Genomic DNA, 24248 nt, shown 5'->3' with positions numbered 1-24248 from the left:
GGGGCACGTCAGGCACTCCTGCTCCACCTGCTACTGCAGGGACGAATCTACATTTGAAACGTGTTCCTTTGTCTGGTCTGTGTATTTTTTTCCTGATGTAGCTTAGAGCCTTTCTGAGTTTCTCTCTAGTCAGAATTGCCTATGTGCCAATTATTCTTCACCGAGTATGAAAAATATCAGCAAATTTCAAATAGCACAAATAATTTCCTCCTAGGAAAGGAGTAATCTTTGTTTTGTTTGCAAATATTCTTACATTGCAAACAAGCACTACCTAACTCATGGGGAAAAAAAATTAATTTTCTGAATTGACTACTAATGAGTCGATATTTCGTTCATGAATCTAGGGCAGGCTTCCATCAACACAGTCTGATCTGTTTTCCCTGAGGAATGAAATATTACTTTTGATCTTTATTTTTATCAGTGATTGAGGCATATAAATTAGCAACACATATTGCTACATACAGTCCAAACCTCAGCATTATGACTTCTAATAACAGACCACATTGTACATAGTAAACAAATAACTGAAAGTGATAATAAAGAGAGGGGGCATATCAGAGCACATGGAAAAGATGCACGTTTTCATGCAACATCATTTTAACCATAAGATTCCTAATGAAGATGAAAATTAAACCCCAAATATCAAAATATCTTAGGGGACCAAAGATCTTGAGACCCGTATGAGCTTCAGAGAGCTCAGATGTGTTCAACAGCTCATCAGCAATGTTGGTCTCACAGAATCTGCTGAGTTAGAAGGGACTCACAAGGATCACTGAGTCCAATCCTTAGCCCTGCACAGGACATGCCCAAGAGTCACACCATGTCCCTGAGAGCATTGTCCAAACACATCTTGAACTCTGTCAGCCCCTTTGTGCTGTGACCACTTCGCTGGGGAGCCTGTTCCAGTGCCCAGACACCCTCTGGGTGAAGAACCTTTTTCTAATATCCAACCTAAACCTCCCCTGACACAACTTCAGACCGTTCTCTCAGGTCCTGTCACTGGTCACCACAGGGAAGAGATCAGTCCCTGCCCCTCCTCTTCCCCTCCCAAGGAAGTTGTAACTGCAATGAGGTCTCCTCTCAGTCTCCTCTTCTCCAGACTGATCAGACCAAGTGCCCTCAGCTGCTCCTCATACGGGTTTCCCATCAATGCCCTTCACCATCTTTGTTGCACTCCTTTGGACACTTCATTTGTCCTCTTGGTCTCTCCCATGGACAAATGATACCTTTTGTTTCTTATGAAGGAAAGAGTAGCCTCCCAGGGAATCAAATATCATCCAGTTTACTGTACTTCTCCCATCTGATATCCAGAAAAAAGGATGGGGAAAAGAATTCCTCAGTCACTTAGACTTTTGCAGAAAAAGACCTTTTCATTTTCAGAGAAAGAAAAGATTAAAAAATTGCAATATTCTATTTAATTTTTAGCCCATTGGTAAATGTAACTGGCACATGACACACTTTTCAGTGAAGATACTCTTTTAGAGGAGTGAAGTGTCAGAGATTTGAAGTAAAATGAGAAGAAATGACAGTGCCGATTGCGCTGTTTAACAGATCCCAACACAACACAGATGAGAGGAGCAATAAATCCACTTTTTTAGCACATGGGACACGAGTAACATATTCGGGGCTCCACAGACCAGCAAATGGACTAAGGCAGGCACTGAATAATCTCGTGTTTTGTGAGAACTGCCACTGATGAAGTCTCCAACCCACTCTGGACCAGCCTGGACAGTCATTTATTCCCTCTCAGTCACCAGCATAGACATCAAGCTCAAACTGCATAGAATAGACTCCAACTGATGCAATCACATAATTATTCTGCACTGGAAAACATTTTTTCATAAATTATCAGAGAAGAATGTCGTGGGTGAGTTTTTATTTAAATTTCAATCAAGAAACAGAGCCAGCAAACAGAATTAACTATTCTTTAAAGATCACAGACAGCTGGGATGGATATTAAAATACAAAGAGAATTAATTTTTTAAGCCAGAGACTAAGAATCTTTCAGAATCATCTCAGACATGTCACCCAGGGGACCCAGGGAGCCACAGTATTCATCTGCATGAACGGCTGATGCTCAGGACATTTGAAGAAAGGAAGTGTCAGAAAATAGGGGCATTAAGAAACTGAAAACAGGAGTTAGGAAGGTCTCATCTGACATCAGATGAGAAAAACCACTTAATCAGCCACTGATTTCAGCAACTGAATCAGCAACTGAATCTAGGATATGTGTGTGTGTTTGTGCACATATATATCTCCTTGGCAAATTTAAAAATATTTTTTCTTGACTTATGTCTGTGACACAGATATTACCTCGCAAACCCTGCAAAAGTCTAAACACTGAATGCAACAGCAAATATACCAAACAAGATGTGTAGATATAACTCAAGATATTTAATTACTCTAAGGTAATTTATTCCCCTGCACGATAAATATTTTGATCCAAATTTTTAATGTGATAGAGCTCAGCATTCATTTACTTTCAGTTGCAAACAGTTTGGAATTTAAACTGCCATAAGTAATTCACCATGTAGTTTGTTGTAACTACTGGGGCTACTGGCATCAATGGGAAGGGAGAGGAGAGCATTCAGTGGTGCAAGATGCAGGAATTCAAAAAGGCTTTAAATTATATTTCAATAGCTTTTTCAAAGCTGTGAACTGTAACAATTCAGTAACTGTTTGACAATGATACATAGTTCAATTTCTGCCACTTTTCTAAATAACGGAATCAATTGTGTTTTGAGATCAAACACCTACAACCACACAAGAGACAGCAATTAGTGTCAACACGGATCACTTCCAAGACAGAGGTCTTCAGTGAATGGGGATTTCTGGTAAAAATGTTTGCCTTCACTTGGGCCCTTTATTTCACTAGATAATCACAAGGGTTTGGGAAAGGAACAGTCCAAACTTCAAAGAAGAAAACCACCTCCAGAGCCAGATGACTTTGAGTAATTTCTTCTAGAAGCTGACGATTATCAGGACACAGTTGCACTCAAAGAAGCCTCCTTGAAATTCTCTGCTGTGCTTTGCTAGAGCAAAGGAAATCAATTTTGCCTACAAAGAGACCAGCCAACAGTCATCCTTGCAGGACAAGCTCCCGGTGCTGCAAGCTTGAGTGCCAGCAGCTTCTGTCTCTCTACCTTCTCCCCTCCCCGATCCAGAGGCAAATCCTAGTGGAAAAAAGGCACCTATGCAGAAAGGAGCTTCATCAACCTGAGCTTACAGTGGCAGAAATATCTTTCAGCAGCACAAACCTGAGCTGGGACAAACAGCACAGAATAAAAGCATAACTAACCTTCTAACTGAACTGTAATTTTCACTTATAATCTTTGGAAAAGGCAACTTACCACACACTTAGAAGACCAGAAAGTCTGGAAACCTGGTGCACATTATCTCAAACTTTTAGCAAATGGGACACCAATCATTTAACTCCTCCTTGCTTACTTTTCAATTTATTTGTAATAGGGTTACAGGCTTTTCCAGGAAAGGCTACATATAGAAGTTGAAAAGCAGCAGAACAGATTAAGAATAATTAGCAAGCTTTTCTTACTGTGACTGTCATCATTAAGTTGGGATACAGTAAAAATCCAAAAGCTGATGGAGCTCCAGGCATGAAGTGTTCCGGTTGTGTTTAGAGCACAGGTCAGAGCTACCTACAAGTGCTCCAGAGACAGTGCACTGCCCTTGTGTGAAGGTGGCAGGAACCACTGCTAATCAGTCTGGGGGGTTAAGACAATCCTGTATGACCATGCAAGGTTGGTTGAATACAGTGCAGATCAGCATTGCGTCAGAATATTTCCTACTGTAGTAGGTTGACTCTGGCTGGCTGCCAGACATCCACCAAAGCCACTCTATCACTTCCCTCTGCAACTGGACAGAAGAGAGAAAATATTAAAAAGGCTGATGAGTTGAGATAAGGTCTGGGAGAGATCACTCACCAAATACTGTCACGGGCAAAACAGACTCAAATTGCGGATATTAATTAAATTTATTACTAACAAAATCAGAGTAGAATAATGAGAAGTAAAATAAATCTTCAAACACGTTCCCCTCACCCCTCTCTCCTTCCTGGGCTCTATCTCCTCCCTGCCAGTGGCACAGGAAGACAAGGAATGGGGGTTATGGTCAGTTCATACTGTTCCTGCTGCTGCTCAGGGAGAACAGTCCTTCTCCTGCTCCAGTGTGGGGTCCTTCTCATGGGAGACAGTTCTCCATGAAGTGCTGCAACGTGGGTCACTCTTCCACAGGGTGTAGTCCTTCAGGCACAGGCTGCTACAGTGTGGATTCCCCACAGGGCCATGAGTCCTACCAGGAAACCTGCTCCAGCACTGGTTTCCCATAGGTTCACAGTCCTCTCTCAGACATCTACCCACTCTGGCATGGGTCTCCTCCACAGGCTGCAGGTGGATCTCTGCACCCCCACTGACCTACATGGGCTGCAGGGGAACCTCAGCTCCAGCATCTCTTCTCCCTCCTTCTCCACTGACCTTGGTGTCTGCACAGTTGTTCCTCTCACATATTCTCACTCTCACATATTCTCTGCTCTTCTCTGGCTGCAATTACAGCTGTGCAATATTTTTTTTTCCTTCATAAATATGTTACCACAGAGGCATTACTATCATTCCTGATTGGCTTGGCTTGGCCTGGCCAGTGGCAGGTCCACCCTAGAGCCAGCTGGCATTGGCTCTGCCAGACATGGGGAAAGCTTCCAGCAGCTTCTCAACAGAAGCCACGCCTGTAAGCCCCCCTGCTATCAAAACCAGGCCACACAAACACAATACACCTATGCAGAAAACATTCTTACTCTAGTCAATACTGGTTTCAGGTTAATTGCTTTTTTTACACGTCTTCAAACAGTACTAATGCAGTCACCTCCCAGAACCAAACTTCTGCAAGGGAAGTGCAACAGGTTTTACTTTTTTTGTCTTTTTGTCTAACTTCTTGCATCCCATGTGGCCAGGTTCATTTAGATTAGTATTTTCAGCAAACCAAATAGTTACTTGCAGTCAATACTACTTCTGCCTACAGGAGGACCAATACCACACCTTAGATATTTTGTTTACAACCCTAGTCAAATCATACTGATGAAAATTCTGGCTAAAACAGGCACTTGGAAAACAGATGAGTTCCTGTCTACAGACCTGAATTCTGTAGCAATAAGCTGAGAAGGAAGGAGATAATGTAGAACCAAAAATGGACTCTCAGAAGTCATGAAGTTAAAGAGTGCAATGTAAATCCTGACTCCTGGCTTCCACATGTGTCCAGCACAGGAGTCAGGAGGAAGGACACGTATCTGAGATACTCAGTGGTGCTTGGGGTCCATGGATTTAGATGAAGGCGTCTGGAACTCATTAGCCACACTTGGCCAGCACATACCTGTAGCCATCCAAACTTTTCAAGGGGTGAAAGCCAAAGTTTTGGTGGATGTAGCACACTATCATCTTAATCCACCCTTGACAGCAACAGAGGTAAATAAAACCTCTAGGCCAATGATGTTTTCAATATGATAAAATTAGATTTCATTAGTAATTCCATAATGCATGAGTTACCATTGCAAGACTCCAGTCTATCAAACTAAATTATGGAGCACTGCTATTAAGGTGGTGCAACAGAAACAAACAAATGTATTTTCAAGGTTTAAATTGTTAAGAAAATAGATATTCAATCAAAAAATAATCTGTATCAAGTTTGTTGTATTTACTTGAAAAAACAAATTCTTCCTAGCAACTGCTTAAATGAATCTTACAGATGCAACAAGCCTTATTAGGCTTGATTAAAAAAATATGGATTGTTAATACTATATTCTGAGTCATCTATTTTCCCATCTGCTAGTAATTCCTACAATATGAACTATCAACAGAATGGCTAACAACAATAATTGCAACAATGGCAATTGCAAAAGGGGGTTGCCCATAGCACTTTCTAAGATTTAACCAGCGCATATCTTGGACTGTGCTGTGTGTTAGAGGTATCAGGTAAGAGAAACTTTTCTCTCCAACTGTTCACTTCCCTCTGCTGAGCAGAGTTTTTTTTTCTCTAGTGGAATGAGTTCTACTGATGGCTTCAAACTCTTTTTTTTCTGGTATAAAAAGTTAGGCTTGAGTCAGAGTCTAAAAGGTACAAGGTGGGCCTTTCTGACCAGTTCATCTCTACTATGAGTTCACACCCAGAATCTGTGAATCTCACTAATGAAGTTGTCACGTGCTTGTGCACAAGGAAATATTCCACAGTTACTGTTGTCTGTTCAGCTGCTCCCGTGCAGCAACAGGAGGAAACTGTTTCATGTTTGCTCATACAGCAAATCCTGCTGACCTGTCTAAGCAGTGTCAGGTGATAATGAGCTGTCTCGGACACCCACTGGCCACACATCAGAGCTCTGACTTGCTGCCATCCCCACTCCTGCTGTCACTACAGTCACAAGAAAACAAAGCTGGATGGGGAATGGAGCGAGAGCATTTATTTCAGGTTGTCTGAAGAGCAAGTATCCTTGTTGCAACTCACAAAGTCATACAAATATAAAAATGACCTCATTTACTGTAATTGTTTTTGCAATTTATGGGAGAGAAGGACTGACAACTTAACTTTCAAAAGCCAAAGTCCACTCACAGGACTGCAGTTATCTTAAGCATTTTGGGGGGGGAAGGTAAAATAAGCATATAGCACTAAGAGAAAATTAAAGATGGACAAGTTCATGTAATTTTAAATGTTTTTCTAGGGATAAAATTGTATATAAATTCTTCATGATTAATTCCTATTTTCACTACTAGAATTCTCTCTGCTCTAACATTAAAACTGAACATAATTTTAGCAACACAAAGCTAAATCTTAGTCACTACCCTCAACATTTTTCAGCTCTAGAGGACTTTGCTTAGCTTCACACAAAGTGACATTTCAATAGAAACCAAGAGGAAAAAAACAAGTTTTCTGTAGCATTAGTGCATACTATAATTTGCAAACCTTTTCTGAATACTGCCCAGGACTCTCCTTTGAACACATTAAATACTGCTAATACTAAAATTCAAAAATCATGAGTTGAGTCCTTTACCTTCATTAAATTACCCTTAAAAATAGATTCTTAAAATAAGATGTTTTTATGTGAAGGGAGGTTTCTTTTTATTTCCCTTTTCATTTCTAAGTCATCAGGAGGCAGCTAGAATCTAAGTATTTCTGCAATTAAAAAAGGCTAAAAAAGCTCACGGGAAAAAAAATTTAGTAGTCAAAAATTTTAATGAGGTTTCCTGACTATGGGAACTGAAGTCTAAGAAAAAGCATGGTTTATCATGAAAAGCAATGCAAAATTAGCAATAATGTCCACGTTTGCCTGTTGCAATTTTACCCAGTTCCTGACAAAACCAGTAAGGTAGTGTGCATTAATGCTTCATCAGATTCTAAGCAGTTCAAACATATTTCACATTGTTTCTACCTACTACAGCAACTGGTTCTCGTGTAGCTGTCAGGTATATAATTTTCACTAAAATAAATAAAGCAACACAGAAGAGTCTGAATATGGGGAAATAAATTGAAGCAATGTCTCTCAAAGACCTGGCAGCCTATAAACATCCATTAATAAGCACCTTTGAGATCAGTTCTTTAGTATCTGACTGTAAATGTAAAAAATAAATTTAAGTGTACAGAAGTAAAAAATCCTACCATTCTCTCTTTCCTATATAATTTACACAGTGTATATTGTTACACTACATGCCTGAGTCTTCTGCAGCATGACACTTTAATTTGCTATCACTTTCTCTTTAGAATTGCATCATCCATCACAAACATTTTTTAAAATCACTTTTAGAGCATCACAGGCAAAAATTGACAGTTTGAAATTCCTTAGAGAAGATCTTGGTGGTTTTTCATATACTGTGATCTTCTATACCAGGAATGTCAAGCTTAACAGTACAGTTTGTCCTGAAGAATACTATAAATATTTACTGGGGCTCCCACTAGAGTAAATAAGCTAAAACTTAGGAAAAACACTCCATCTGGATACTCAACAAGATGTTTAAATTTCATTGTAAATATACCCACACAGTGCTGATGGCAAAATAGCTACCACACCTGATCTAAAAATATACAGGATTTCCCCCCCAGCCCTTTCTACTTTTGGAGAAAAAAAAAGCATGGGAAGAAAAAACAAACAAAATAATCCCCAAAACATCTTTTCAAATATTACCAAAGCTATAAAGCTTTTAAAGGAAAATTAATTCTTTAGCTAGAGCTCTTAGTGTACTAAGTAAGTAGAATCAAAAAGTCAGCATTTTATCTTTATTAGTCTGCAGCTCTCTAGGGCAAGTCCTTTTAAACTGTCTTTCATACTGTACTCAGCTATCAGCAGGTACATTACAGTGCCCCTGAATTCACCACATCACATTTCAGCAACCATAGTTATCATTCAACTACAAAAACCCAAATCTTATTACCTTCATATCCAAAAGTTTTCTCAAATTAAGGCACTGCCTCCCTATCCATGAGAAGATAATTTTTAAATTACTTAAAATACTCAGAAAATAACAGTATTACATTTTTGTAAAATTCTATTAACCTACATGTAAATGCAAGCTGTATTAAGAACAACGATATAAGCTATTAGGGATGAGAAACATTTTAAAATATAAAAAGGTTGTTAGGACACCCAAACATCCTGATGATAAAATAAAAAATGAAAGATGCTCCTAGTTTTGCTAAAATATTTCGTAAGTGCAAATCTATAATGAAAAGTAAAGACATAAGTAACATGAAACAGAAACTCTGAGGTTAAAAAAAAAGCTGTATTAAAATCTACAAATTCTTTAAATGCCTAGTGATATAATTTAAAGTTATTTTTTCTCAATAGTTCCATTTAAGATTATTTTTAAAGTAGGAAGAAAAATGGAAACTCATTTAATAATGAGCTATGACACAGGAAGATGCATGCACAGCAATAACCTTGGAGTTAAAACTAGATCCAGAAAAGCATTTAACCTGAAGAGCAATGCAAGAGGCTAAAAGAATTTTAAACCTCAAACCTTAGTGTCCTAGTGAGGGACAATGCAAGTGAATCTCAATTTTCTTAGAAGCATAAAATGTTGACACTCAAAACTAAAACAACAAAACTACATGTTCCTAGCAGGGAAAGGCTGTTGGAAGAGAGTTGCACCTCCCAAACCCAAAATGCACATGCAAATTTGTATTTTATTTGCTGAGAAAGTTATATTCTTTAAAAGGAATAAAATTCACTTAAGTTTAAAACAGCCAATTCAGAAAGGACCTAAAAAAATAACAGATCATCTTTAATAAATGGAAAAATGATACACATGCTGTTTGCTGGGGCTTGTTTCACACAGAAAGCATTCTGATAGTCACGTACAAGAGAGGATGGGTTTCAACCACTTTTGATACAAGACAGACAGAAAAAATCCTATAATCCAGAAACTCAGGGCAATTTATAGGCAATAAATGCCAGGTTTATTAATCACCGGGAGAAGGAGGAAAATACAGCAAGGGCAGCAAAAAACTGCCAGGAAAACTGAGACATCAGTTGTAAGAGCCCTGGAAAAAAATTGTAGAATCTGAACTTGCAGCAACTGAATAAAGGCTGGGCTAAGCTGAGAGATTTAACTAAGCTCTTAGTCATGGCAGGAAGAAGAAGAGATCCCTGCCTCAGGAAAGGCCTGCAGGTTACCACGCTGCGATAGGGATTGGGGGTTGATGACAGCCAAGTCCACCTGAGCTTGCTTAAGCACCAACACACCGCCCATGGATGCTGCACAGAGACCTGCAGAGAACCGGGAGGGAAGAAATCAATCCCCCAGACTGAATCGATCAGCACCAAATTTTCTTTTCTGTACAACTTTAAAAATTTAGGAGAAGCACTGTTGGCTTTTAAAGAATGTGTCTCAGCCTGTAGTTCCTCAAAAAGTCTTTATTACTTGCTCGATAATTTTCCTGAATTCTTTTTACCCCCCACAGAATTGCTTGACTACCTGTTTAGTTTGATGTGTTTCACCGTTTTCCTAAGCACTGGAAGAATTCAGCTTGCTGAAAGATTGGGCTCCCAATAGCAGCAGCACAGCCCACAGTGTCCCCAGACAACACCAGAGTACTGTTCCACTCCTGCATGGCATTCAGCAGCTCACCAGCCACTGGGACTGGAGATTTCATTTGCTTATGGCAGCTTTAGTGTTATGAAACTGATAAAAATTGTTTAGGAAACTCTATTTTATTGTGCTCAAGAACTGAACAGATTTTTAAAAATCTCTTTACATCTTAAACAATAGCTTATTAACTCTTCCTAATGCTGCCTTCTATTGAAGTTTTATCAAGAAATCATACTAATCAGACACATACTGACGAGTTTCAGCTGGTTCATTAAAGTGGATTTAGTTTTTCTTTTGTCATAATGCACCTGCCCCACATTTGGGAAACACATTGTAAATAAACACTGACTATCAAATAAGATTTAATGAACCTCATGAAATCCACTGTATGACAGGCTAAATCTGGTAGACAGCCACTGTCTTGCTAAATTAGAACTAAAATAAATGAACAAACACAGAAAGGGACAATCTATCAAATAACACCACTTAGCTAGCAGCTTTTAAATAATATACAGTATCCTTTCCTTTACAAACACATAGTAGACCACTCTCACTACAAATGATATACTAAGAAATATCCTGAAAACACAGAACAAGATAATCACTGAATCTGTCATGTCAAAACACATTAATCAAGAATTCCATGTGCCAACATACAACTAAAGGCAACACTAAATTTAAAAAATTGACCTCTCTCATCTTAACAAACAAGAAATCCAGGGTATCTCAACACTGAACAGCACACTTAACCATACTCTAAATCTATTCTCTAAAATACAATCTACCTTGTGAAAAGTGTGATGCTCACTCTGTATTAATTTAGAAACTACATTTATTGATTGAAAAAGATTCAATGATTCCGTGGCATATTCACTTACTGAGTCCAGAACTGCCAAAATCATTTGACAAAGAAATATTTTACTATCAAACATTTTGTCTATGACTCAAACATTAGTGCAATCAAGACAAATATTGGCACAGTTCTTTCTCACGTTCACAGTATTACCCCCTAGAAAGGTATACAGCATTTGATTTATTTGCTTTCTCACAGAGGACAGAACAACACTAGGTTACTTAATTAGGCTTTTCAGATCGTAATCTGCAGATACAGTTTTGATTTACTACCCAATGCAAACAGGTACTGGACAAGTTCTTGTGCCAATGCTGTTAATTAATCCCCATTCAAATTTAGAGTGTTCACTATTCCCCTTCTCTACCTGATGCCAGTTACACAGCCCACAGCTCAGGAGTGGTCCGAGCTCTGCAAACCCTTACAATGTGACCAAAGTCTCGGTGGAATCTTTCTGGCCTCTCTGCTGGTTTTCCAATTCATCTCTTGAGTCATTATCTAGGGTTCAGTTATGCTTCAATTTTCTAGACTTAAAAATCCATAAAGAAAAGGAAAATAATTATAAAATCTTAACCATTGCATAGTATATCAACAATGAAAAGGCTACACACACTCTACTTGAACATTGCTTAAATTCAGTGTTCAAGTGCAGAACATCGGTAATGTTCAAGTGTCTGTAACTTCAAATCTAAATCCCTCTCCAGAAAAACTGTTGGGAATTTAATCCAGGTTTTAAAATTGATTTTCTGTTCATGACTTGGAAACCGAAGCAGAACCAAGGGCCTCATCTATATTATTTCCAACCTTAACTACCAGGGCAGGCAATAATGTGAGCTCTCATCCAGCACATTCCTAGACCACATAAGGAAAATGTGAGCCAGACAAATGCATTCCTCAAATGCAAGGTGTCAGAACTCAAACAAAACCCATGCTCAATGCAGTCAGCCGCTACATACTTCACAGGTTCAGCTGTAAATAAAATTATGTGTTTCACAACAGCACTTTCAGAAATAATTAAAAGCCAAAGAAAAATTTATTTCAATTTACAGTGCCTTGTAAAAGCAGTTCCCTTGCTTTGACCATCTTCATAGCAGTGCTTTTCCAAAGTAAAAATTAAAATATAAATGTTGAGGTTATTAAATGCTCTCCCAGTTTTTTTAGAATACATCACCGGGGTTTCTGCTTACAGAATTCCGCAGTTTGAATGGTATCCCGCACTCAAAGACATAACACTCAAGAGAGACAAAGCACAAATTAATAGGAGCAGTCACGTATTAAGTGTCATTATTCAGTTTGTAAGAATAGAGAGCGTGTGAATAACTCCCTCCTGACTTACAGATCCGATGGATATGTATGAGCATAAAGAGATGTGGGAAAACAGGTTTGGTGTCAAAAAGACTGCATATCTGTCCTGGACTTTAAATATTAATTTAACAACACACATGGATTACTTCTTGATCCAGTTATTGCTCAAGTCTTGATGTGGGCACTAAAATTCACTGTCAAAGAAAAACTACTCTCAGAAAGACATAAATATACAGCCCACATTCCTGAACTGATGCAGATGAAATTCACCTTATGGCAGAAGGATACAGGACCAGCGAGAGGAGGAATCATGTGCATCTCTAAAACATCTACATCCTGTCACAACCAGAAAACAGCACCATGTCAAATAGTTTAAAACTCAGTAATAACATTCAGCAACAAACCCCAAGAACCTCAAAAATACAATAATTTAAAGAGTCCCTAGTACTAGTCTCCTCTCTCCTTTTCACCCCAAACAGAGAGATATATTTTGATTTGCAAACTCAAACGATTTTCTAGGTAGACTCTACTGGTGACAGAGAAGTGGCTTTTGGATTTAAGCCACCATCTTCTGAAATGCTGCCACAGCTTTGAAAATAAACTGCCTTGTTGAACTACCACAAATATTGAGTAGGGGACCAACTAGCCAATTCTTTCCTCTAGAATAAACAAACTGCCAGCTCAGGTTTGGATGAGGAAAAAAACAGACTACTTTTTCTGCTTAATGTCTTTGAGAACTGCACTGCTGCTGACACAACTGGAGACTTGCATTCTTATGGTCTGATATCAGAGTGTAATCAAAGACTAGATGTCCCAACTTCCTATCATCACAGAAGTTACACTAGCAATTTAAGATTTAATGCTATAGACATGTAGAAAGTAATGTTTTGTTGGTTTTTTTGACAACACTGAAAAGCTAAGGTTTTTAATATTACTACTTCATCTCATACACACATATATGCACAAAGTTGAAATTACAAATGTTGTATAAGCCATCAGAATTCACAATGCTGTAAAATCAAACACGTTAGAGAAAACAAAAAGTAATTTAAGCAAATTATTTTGTTACAATGAATGTCGAATTCACCAAAGGCTCCATTGAAAGGCACGATGAATGCAAGCAATGACTTCAAAATATTTTACATTCCCAATTATGAAGAGGTATTTTAAAGTAGTAATATAATGTTGCATACAAAAAAACTTGTGGGACTGGGCCATCACTTAATTTTGTAATGTACGTAACTTTGCTTCCATTTTCATTAGTGATTCTGACTTGGTACTCTCATTCACAGAGGTACTGCATTCTTGCAGTCCTCACCCATTTCAATCTCAGACCACTTTCCTCTTTCCTCAGTATCTCTTATTGATTTAAATACAATCTTAGAGAAAATTCTGCTGGGTTTTGCCATCATTATCTCCAAACCTCTTCAGTTCTGGGAGTTTGTATTTATGCCATCTGATGGTCTGTATTGCACAGGAAATCCTAGTAATTATGAATTAAATGCCTACTAACATGGTTGATGATGATGTTGCTAGAATGCCAGTCACGTTTACCAGATCCTGGTTGTCAGAATAATAATAGCAAAGGAGTATTTTCTGTAATTTAACAATTTCTCCTACTTCAACAAATGTCTTCTATTTATCCTCTCCTAAGTAGCATCACAGTGCATAGTAAGTTGGAAAGAAGCAGCAACATTGCAAAATTACAAGGCCATTTAAATTAATCACATTAATTTGCTTAATTATGCTGAAAATATTTCACCTCTTTCTTAGCATCATAATGTAAAATTTTGGAAGCAATGTAATTTGAAAATTGACAAATTTGCTATTTAATGTTGCCATAACAACCATAGAAAATTGTGTAAGAAAATACCAAGCAATAAAGGATGAAATGCCATAGAAACAGATAAGAATAGAACAAGTTGTGTCAGTACTAGCCTTAAGGAAAATTTTAGGCACAGAAAACCTCATGGACAGAATTATGAAAAGATGGAGAAACAGAAAAGGGCAGTTAATGTTGGGAAATCAAAAACGTAGTTATATGGCATAGTGCCAGTGTTCTCCAACAGAGATTACAGGCAGATTAATCAAAACCTCTATGAAAACTAAAACACATTAGATAAAAATTCAGCAGAGATTATGTCAGAGACTTGTTTTACTTTTTTTTTTTTTTTTTTAAATCTCTTGCTTATAATAATATTGCTGCAGTGTTGCACAATATAAATAGTCAAAAGCCCTCAAAACCTGAATACAGTAATAGCTAAATTGCTGCCAGTTCTACACGGTTTTCTACAATTCCCTCCAGCAGAAGGAACTAACAATTGACTTAGGAAGTTATGAAGGAATTCAAATGTAGGGATCTATTTTCCTGTAGGTCAACCCACTACTGCACTGTATAATAAATGAAAACATGAGATGATATCATTTCATCTCTGCTCCTCACCTTTCCAACGACCTTTCAGAGGAAACATCCTGAAGCCTGAATTTTGTTTAACATGGAAGTCATACGGGCTGGATAATATGACATTCCTACCTATGAGCAAAACATCTTTAATGCATTTATTCTTCCTAAAATAAAAATAAATGTTATACAGATATCTCTATATCAAAGCTACAATCAATACACAGGCCAGTCTAAAGCAAAGTTTTGCGTTCAGTAGAAGAAATAGTGCATTTACAGCTCTTTTTTTAAACAATTAACAAGTCAAAATTGAACCTCTCTCTAGTAAAACTCCATTTTGCATGTTATCCGCTGCCTTGTATTGACAGCATAATCAGGAGAAACACCACCTTCTCACATCTCTCTTGTTTCAAAGGACAAAAAAGCAGATGGGATTAAAATGGAGCTCAAACCAAAGATGGTATATTTAGATTTGAGTCAGCAGACATATGGAAACCATTACGTAAAGAAGGGAATTGTTGCATAAAAACATTCAGGTGAGATGCAACTTAACCAAAGACAAGAATCTTGGGAGCAGCATAAAAAACGACAGAGACTAAGGAAGTAGCTTCATTCTACACCGAATCTAACTTAATGACAGGAGGTAGCCTGAAGGGTCAGTCCTGCTGTCTGAAACCCTCAGGGCTCCTGACCACTTCCTTGCATGAGATCCACCAATTCTGCAGCTGCAGGGTGAGCTGAGAGAAAGGAGAGAGGAGGACAAGGAGGTGTCAGACATGTTTTAATTGACTCAGCTCTCTGGCTACCACGTCACTGCTATGACTGAGACATGAAGAGAAACAGCAATGAGCTGGTGCCCCCTTCTGCCATGCCTCTCTCTTTTCACAGCTCCCATCTCCTGAATAAACTTGGGGTATGCCACCCATCTGTCCCTGGTTCCAAGCTACAGAGGCCATGATCAACCTTTCGGCAGGCCAAAGACAAGAGCTGACTATGGACCTCAGGCTACAACCTGAGCATAGGTGTCAATCCGGATCTCTCTTCTCAGAGGCAAATTAGAGGTGATAGTATTGAAAATTAGAGCAAATTAACTCCTTTGAAGCCTTCACCTTTGCTGAATTTGGACAACACAATTCAAAAGTTATCCGGACACCTGCACAATCACATAAGTCTAATTTCCTCAAGAAACAGACAAAAAATAATATGCAGCTAGATGGCACAAAAATAATCTTTTTACAAGGTAATTACAAATTGGAAACACCAACACGATTAAATGTTAGCAGAAAGCATGTAGTAAAGACTGAGTATCCCATTTTGAATGAGTATAGGTTGGGGGTAGATTATAAAAATCTATGAATGATGGTTGTGCTTTCATGACAAAGTGAATAAAATTGATTTTATACAGTACAACTACTAAATCTTATAAAATATTTCCCCCAAAGCTCTGGCAACAGGATTACTAGTTTCCTTCAAATTCAGTCTGCCTGCAGAACTGTAAACAAAATTAAATACAACAGTGGGGGATTCTGCAGGTTTGGAGTTAACCAATACTGCAGTTTTTATCTTCCTGGTATTCAGAGCACTTTAGAAGAAACTTAGAGATGGTGTATCCTCAGCATATTTTAGGATCCATGGTATATTTGACAGTGAAATAACAAGACCAAAAAACAGCAGGACATCTGAAAACCCAACAAGCTGTAAGTGAAAATTTAATGCCAGCAAGCAAAGCTTTTGTACTAGTTATTTCTTGTGGGTTTGGGAATAGTAGAATTACAAAATGGAATTTTAAAAGTTTTTCTTACTTCACAATATTTTTTTTAAATGCCAAGTGCCCACAGTAAATGTTTTGTTAGGATCATCAGTCATTATCAGTGGGCTATACAATACATACTTTTTTGAAAAGCCTTTCTATAACACCATCCCACAATATAAACTGTTGCAATAATTTTTTATGTTCTTATATCTCTTCCTAATGCAAACTAAAAATATTATGAGAAAAATGAAAAGGGAATAAAAGCAACAGAACAAGAATCTAGTACCATGGATTCTTTCATTCTCTCTATAAATTTGATCTTCTCACATTTATAAAAAGAATGTGAATTAGGCCCAATAGTGGATGTAGATGGGGACCTACTCAAATGCTGCTGTTATACAACAATGAATTTTAAGGCACAATCTTACCCATCAATTGTATTTCTAAAAAGCCTTCACACCCTTGAAAAGGAAGAAAGACCATCTTTGGAGAAAAAGTTTCAGATGACACCTCCAGCCCACGCTGAATGTTGCTTTAGTGTTACTACTGAGGTTCTGACCTGTGTTTAATTAACTGCCCCTGGATGAACTTGGAAGCATTCAAAACCTCTCTTGGAAAAGCCTCCAAAAACTTGGCATCACATCTTCTCATCATCGTGCAAAAGTATCACTTTATCAAAATTCTTATTCCTGAAGTAATGACACTTTTTACTGGTAAGTACTTCACAACTTCGTTCAGTTTTACTTCATGCTATGCAACATGTAACACTGAGGTCAAAATGTGTTACTAAAACAACAGGCTAAGATTATTCACAACCTGAACTGGCAAAACAAAGGCAGTGGGGAAAGGGAGGTTTTCACTCATTGTCATCCAGCACAGCACACAGTCCAGGACCATGCAGTTTGTTAACACAGTACTCATCCTGTAAGGCAGATGGCTTTTCACAAAGCAAAGTCTGAAGTGTAGTCTAATTGTATTTAGATTCCCTGTACCACATCATCATGACATATGTGTCAATTTAAAGGATTCAACTAATTTCAGGTGACTGCTTTGAAAATTTCAAAATCAGAAGTCTCAGATAGCTACTGTCAACAACAGAGCTCTGACTGAACATGGCTCAGTTTAACCTTTCAATATGTATGCCCTAAAAGTAATATATTACTTCTTAACATAAAACTCCCCCACACCAAAACTAGAACCCCTCAAAATGTGAAGTGGCCTTGTACATCCACTCAAGAAGGAAGAACTAGAAAGGAAATTTTGGCATGGAAGAGTCAGAAAACTCTCCATTCATTATTCCTATGAATGTCCATCTAGATTCTAAAGCACCAGTGTCAGTATGAGCCTGACATTTACCAAAAAAAATCTGAAGGCATTTACCAAACTCCTGAGATGACTCCTGTGGATCTCCCTAAACTGATACAAAGTCCTGCTGTACTTATAGGAAAATCTCTCTCTTGCTGGCTTCACAAGCAGATATGGCTGCTACTAACTAAAATAATAAAAAGCATCATTTTGACTCTGTACTTTTGTCCTTGTAAGTCAACATATGTTTTTTTATGTACATTTGTAGTAAACAGTCAACAGTAACCACCACAGAAAGGAGAAAATCTCCTTTAGAGAATATATCAAGCATGTAAGACATTACTCCTACATAAAATAGACACTATATGTTCATGAATGCATTGAACACAGCAATTCTAGTTAAATTTCACAAAAAGTGAGCTGTGATCATGGACTGCCTGGCACCAAATACCATGTACTTAAGAAGAGCATGAAGCTTGACGGCATAATCAGATAAAAAAAATAAAACTACTCCTAAAAAACTCCATATGGATAAGCTAGCACGTTTTCACTTAAATACCTGACACTTACTCAATTGATAGCCACCTGCATACAAAGCTCCTGGCAGCTTTAAAATAAATTTTTTCTTTCTTTTTTTTTTTTTTTTGATTAAAGAATATTCTTCAAGTTAGTTCCCATCACATCAAGCACAAACATGCTTCAGAAATGGAATGTGTCTTATTTTAATCTTTCACCTTTGCTCAGCTGAAGAAACTTGTATTGTTAATAAAAAGAGGCAAACCAGATCTTACTTAAATTATTATTTATGTTTTGTGTTTATACATTCTCAGGAACACTGCATTCCAAATTGATAACTACTTGTTTCTGTGGGGTTTTGTGGAGTTTCTTTTTTTTCCTTGATTGTTTGTGTTTGTGGGTGGGGTTTTTTTTGGTTGGTGATTATTTTGCAGGGTTTTTCGGAGGTTGTTTGTTTTTTAATATTTTTAATGCTGTCAGTCCTGCAAAAGCTAGCAGGATCACCAGGCTCCTGACTCAGTAGTTTCATACATCAGGCAGTTATTTCAATTTTTAGCTGAAAACCTCTAGTATGCATTCCATAAATCATGGTCTGGGAATAGGGGCATTCCCACAGCTCTGGCACCACTTTCTCAAAGGGGACTGCATATTCCCAGTTACATTCCGAGACCACGCACATACAGCCTGTGAACAGTCTTTCTTCCAGAGCCTGGTTAGATCCCAGCACAGCAGTGTATGTATGTACTAGCTCCAGGACAAACACGTGCAGGGTGGGTGAGAGCTTCCCTGTCCCACACTGTACAGCTCCTGGACTGTGGAGGAGTGTGGGCAGCTGCTGCAGGTCACCATCAACTACAACAGCTCCAGCACAGGTGGCACAGGTACATTCCACCACCTTTGCCTGCTGTTAGAGATGGGCTTATAAATGTACAGCTTAGACCACTTGCTTTATTTTCCAAATTAACAGAAATATTATCATGTAATAAGAAAGCAGCATAATTGTTTGGCAGCAGGTTCCAAGAAATGGATACTTTTGTGGATCCAAGGTTATCAGGATAAACTGCACAAGAAATGAATTCATTTACAGTAGGAAATAAGATTACAGAACAAAAATACAGACAATAGGGATTAGGATTAGTTATGTAGCAGTAAACCATGCAAAACCATGCAAAGAAATAAGGATATCTTTAAAAAAAATAAGCAGCAATCCAATATGAAAGTAATTTTCAAATACTATCACATTCCCATAACTACAACTAAACCAGCCCAGCAACACCATGGTAATCCTTCTTCCTCATCTGGGATTTTAACAAGCCTAAATTCTAAAACAGATAATGGGATATAAACAGAAGATTAAGAATTATCCCCTCATACTGATTCACTTGTCATAGTTTCTGGGCTTGCTGAAATTCTGGTCCTTCCTCTATAGAAAAACAAATGGCAAAAGGAATTGTCCAGATTCTGTGTTAGTATGTTGAAATTTCTCCCTCAGGAAACATGGCATAAGCACGAAGCTCAGCAACTTCCTTCTGGTGACTGCATTTTTATACGGCTGGCTGCTTTTTGCAGGCCTTCTAAGGCATCTCTCATCAATTCCTGGTCACTTTACTTCGAAGTCTACAGAAATCACATAACTAAACAATCTAGTTCTTTAAATTTCAACTGCATAGAAATATTCGAAATACTAAAGTATAGATATTCCTTGTTTCACCTGAATTCAGTGAGGTAAATTTATGGTATTCCAAAGGGATGGATTTTAGAGAATGGACTTTAAAAAAACAAACAAAGAACCCACAACAAAACAACACAAAAAAAACCCCCAAAAAATCAAACCAAACCAAACCAAAACACCCACCAAAAAAACCAAACCAAACCAAACAAACAAACAAACAAAAAACCAAAAAACAACAACATAAAAACCCCCACCCAAAAACCCCCATAAACCAAACTGAAAAACACCCCAATCCCCCCAAAAAACCAACTCGAAAAACTAAACTCCACATAAACCCCCACAAAATCCCCAAGAGCTAAGCAGATACCACTTTTGCAAGTACTAGCCTAAATTTTATGTATCCCTCTAGCTTAGGACTACTTTAATTTTTGAAGGCAAATCTAAGGGATTTCACTTGCAAATATGAAACTGAAGCAGCACATTTACTGTAGTTCTTTTCAGTTTAACTCTTCCCAAAATACACAGGGTATGAATAAAAGGGATGCCAGCCTTGGGAGATGGAAGACCATGAAAGTCTTCCTGGTTAAACCAACTTCCATGGACTCTGCCCTGGACTGGTAAGATCCATAGTTTACAATCCACCCCTGCTCTGCTCTGAGAGAACCACAGGGGCCTCAGGGAGGGTCAGAGGCGCAGAAGCAATGAATATCATAATGAATTCTGCATCCATTAAGGTTTGATTACTGTGTACTGTGTACACCATACTACACAAAGTATTTCCAGAGAAAGAAATTCAACCCACTAGTACAAAAGTACTCCATTCCCTTTCAGGTATTATTTCTGTTGCTTTGAACCGTTGCTTGGTGCTGCAGCTGTCAGTGGAAGTTCACCCTAATAACAAATTGCTCCATAGGCTCTCTAACTACCTTCGTTCTTTCTATGCCATAAAATTGTACATCATATATATTTTTGTTCCATTTAAATTCAACACTAGGCATGGGAACATATTTCTATGTTACAGGTACTTTTGCAAAAATCTGAGAGTAGTTTAATTTAAAAGCCATGGACAGCAACCTAAAGCAATTTTTGACCATGCAAAATGTTTTATAAATAGTTCCATGTGTGCTGTTCATCTGGAGTCTCACTAGAGACGAATAACGACCTTGTATTTCATTCTCATTTACTCTGAATTAGGCAAACCTTGTGGTTTTAATTACAAACTTAATACACCTGGCACGGTCTAATTACAGAAAACAAAACATCATTTAAACAAAGGGTGACCTTGAACTTAGTCTATCAAAATAACAGTTAACTTTAAGTTTTCAGTTTTTAACAAACTGCCAAGACATGCAATAGCAATTTTCCAAATGTGATCATATGCCTTTAGAGCAACAGATTTAGTGCATTAGGAAACATCTGTACACACCCTTTATGGCTTTCCTCATTATTAATGCAAATCCCTCTTAGATTTCAATAGTGCTATAAACAGTTCCATAGGTAAACACCAAGTTCACACTACTGATATGTTTAACGTTAGACTGTACTAAATCTAGATTTGACAAGCAGCAGCCCATTGAAGCTGAAGCAACTTTTTATCAGAAACTTAGTGATTTTGTGAGAGTATTGCAACTACAACAAAGGGAACACGAAGCTGTAGCAATGATGACATGCTGCAAAAGAGGCAAACGGCACTGATACCAGAAACTGAAATAAATACTTTAGAAACCACATTACTGTTGGAATGTGGTTACTTACCTGCTTGAAAACTGAGTATGTGCTTTAATTCCTTCTTCAGTTGTGTTGAAGAATTTCAGTGACAAATTGGTTTTAGAAGAATGCTCCAACATAATAGTGAATGGTCTTCATGTATCTGATACAATTTTTTTACTTCTATTTGTGACCAAGTAATGCTAAAAAGTATATTTAACAAAGCATCTGGGATTTAAAGTCAAAAGAATGCAATGCCTACACAAAATTCAATAAAACCTAAAATTTCTGTAATATGATGTAAAATGATATGTGATCTGGTTGAGAATCTTTTTCACATTGCAAATTCATTTTAATATGGGAATAACTTAAGTACACATTCTCAAAAGATTTCTAGTCATTTCCTTGTACTTGTGACTTTGGTTATCATTACAGCCCTAGAGCTTCCCACCTCAGCATGCCAGAACAGCAAATGTACAGTGCATTTGAGGTAAATGATGTCAATAACAGTACTGAGGAGACAGGAATTAAAACCTGAGCATGCTCAGCAAAGATCTACCAAACTACTGGCTAATTCACAAAGAGCTGGCTTTCAAAGATGTACTCTCAGAATACTTGTCTATGTTCCGTACTGCCGACCACAGCGTACTTCTAAAACAGAACAGTCCAGTGCACAAGGAGCAGAGTAGTTGGTTATTAGAAATTTTGACAATGTTTCAGCACAAAAAGATTGCTGTATCTGCTGACACAGCAAACGTTTTGAACACAGATGTCAAGAAAGTTGAGGTGTTTTGCAAGTATACCAAGTCTGAATACGTTGACACTTGTTGAGAAAAATAATTCTTCACCCATCAATAGATTAAAGAAATTCATATGAAAGTATCCTATATAGATAAGCAAATCTGTTCAAGGTTATCATGAATGCTGACAAACACACTTAATTTACTTGGTTGGCAAAATAAGAACAACATTGATTGTCTAAAGGAGAAAAGGATACCAAACTTTTAACACCCAACAGACAGAATTCAATAAATATATTAAAATAAAGAGTAAGAAATTATTTTACAACATAAACTATATATGTAATAGATGATGATTAAATAATTATATATGTCACTTATTATTTAAATGAACTGCAATAGCATTCAAACCAAGACTCCATTGCCTGACACATACACAATCCAAACTGCCTAGAAGGGGATATGATCTAAATGAGATTTGTCACAAAGTAGTACATGATTAGAAAGTGAAGATGAGATATATGGAAGTGAGCAGGATTTATGCTTCACAGGAGACCTGATGGTAGGACTCCTGAATCTTATTCCAGCTCTGCTGTGAGCTCATGTAAAATAACACACTTTCTATGTGTCTCTGCCACCATTCTCCTGATAACAACATTTTTCTTTTTTATCATTACAAGACTATAATTAAGGAAGTCCTTGAATAAATACTCAGATCTGAATCCTTCTCACTGTGGTCAGTGGAGCAAAAGGTCCCTGTCACTGCAATTATATTGCTTTAGCTCTACCAGAAAACCCTGTTCTCACAACATAGGCTATGCTGAACACACAAATATGGCACCCACTAACATACCACAAAAATAATGTGCCACAGGTTCAAACAGTATTCTATTCTCTTCAGATCTGGCATGGCTATGCTACTTTGAAATTAAAATAATTCTGTCCATCGAACAATGCTAGTGACATAAACATAACCTGGAGCAAAATAGGCACATTACATTAGCACAGAGGAATAAAATTAGCACTGGCAGTTTAAAAAGGTACTCTGGAAAAAAAGCCTTAAGATTATGCAGATAAAATGCTCTATAGGTGAATTTCACAAACTCTGAAATGAGTGAGAAACAGAGTTAAAGTGCAGTTCATCTGCAAGTAGGAAACAATAATAGTTTTTCCTGAAGAGAATTTCCCTAATTAGGAAAATAAAATCAAAGTCACCATTTCACAAGCACAATATAGGCAAATTAAGAAAATCTTTTTGTTCAATTAAATCTGATCAAAATAAACTGACATTATTTAGTCTCTGAACTGTTCAAAGCACACAGTTAATTACTTTACAGCTAGAATGACAGCACAATATACTTGTCAAAAATATGGTAAGGCAAATAAGAACACATCTCTAAAAATCAGTGCAAATTCAATTCTACTGTCTTTCTTCTTTTGTACTAGAACCAAGAGATAAAAAGTTAAGTTTCAAAGACTGTGTCCTTAAGTTGGCATTCATAGTTACAGTAGTGAGTTTAATTAACCTATCTCAATATGTGTACAGTACAAGACACTCTCTTCTTTCAAGCCCTTAATACCAGCCTTACATCACAATACAGTCCAAGCAGAAGATCATCTGCTATAAAAAAGCATTCCTACAAACCACTGAATTACATGAATGAAAAACACTGAGACTGAAGATAATGGCTCCATCCATGTTTTCTACACTACACAACTATTTTAAGAACCCTTGAGGCATCCTTGAGGAAAAAATTCCTTGCTATCTGCCAGTGGCTAGCCTCTTCCTTCAGTGAGACCAATAATTTATTTACATGGTATCTTAAAACAGTTCACACATGAAACAACAAAGAGGTTTTGTTTGGTTGGTTTTTAACTTTACACTATTTTGTCTTTGTGTCCAAAAGGAAAGATTCTGAG

At 37.5% G+C, this 24248-nt stretch overlaps 1 protein-coding gene across 3 annotated transcripts in view; it reads right to left on the bottom strand.

Annotated features, from left to right (window-relative positions):
• Window positions 1-24248, bottom strand: part of STK3 (serine/threonine kinase 3) — a 124218-nt gene that overhangs the window by 4940 nt on the left and 95030 nt on the right. The gene's annotated exons all lie outside the window — the stretch shown is intronic.

This window comes from Pseudopipra pipra, chromosome 1 (assembly GCF_036250125.1).
Source record: "Pseudopipra pipra isolate bDixPip1 chromosome 1, bDixPip1.hap1, whole genome shotgun sequence".
Lineage (NCBI taxonomy): Eukaryota > Metazoa > Chordata > Aves > Passeriformes > Pipridae > Pseudopipra > Pseudopipra pipra.
The sequence above is the reverse complement of the archived record's forward strand: the minus strand, read 5'-3'. Positions and strand labels throughout refer to the sequence as shown.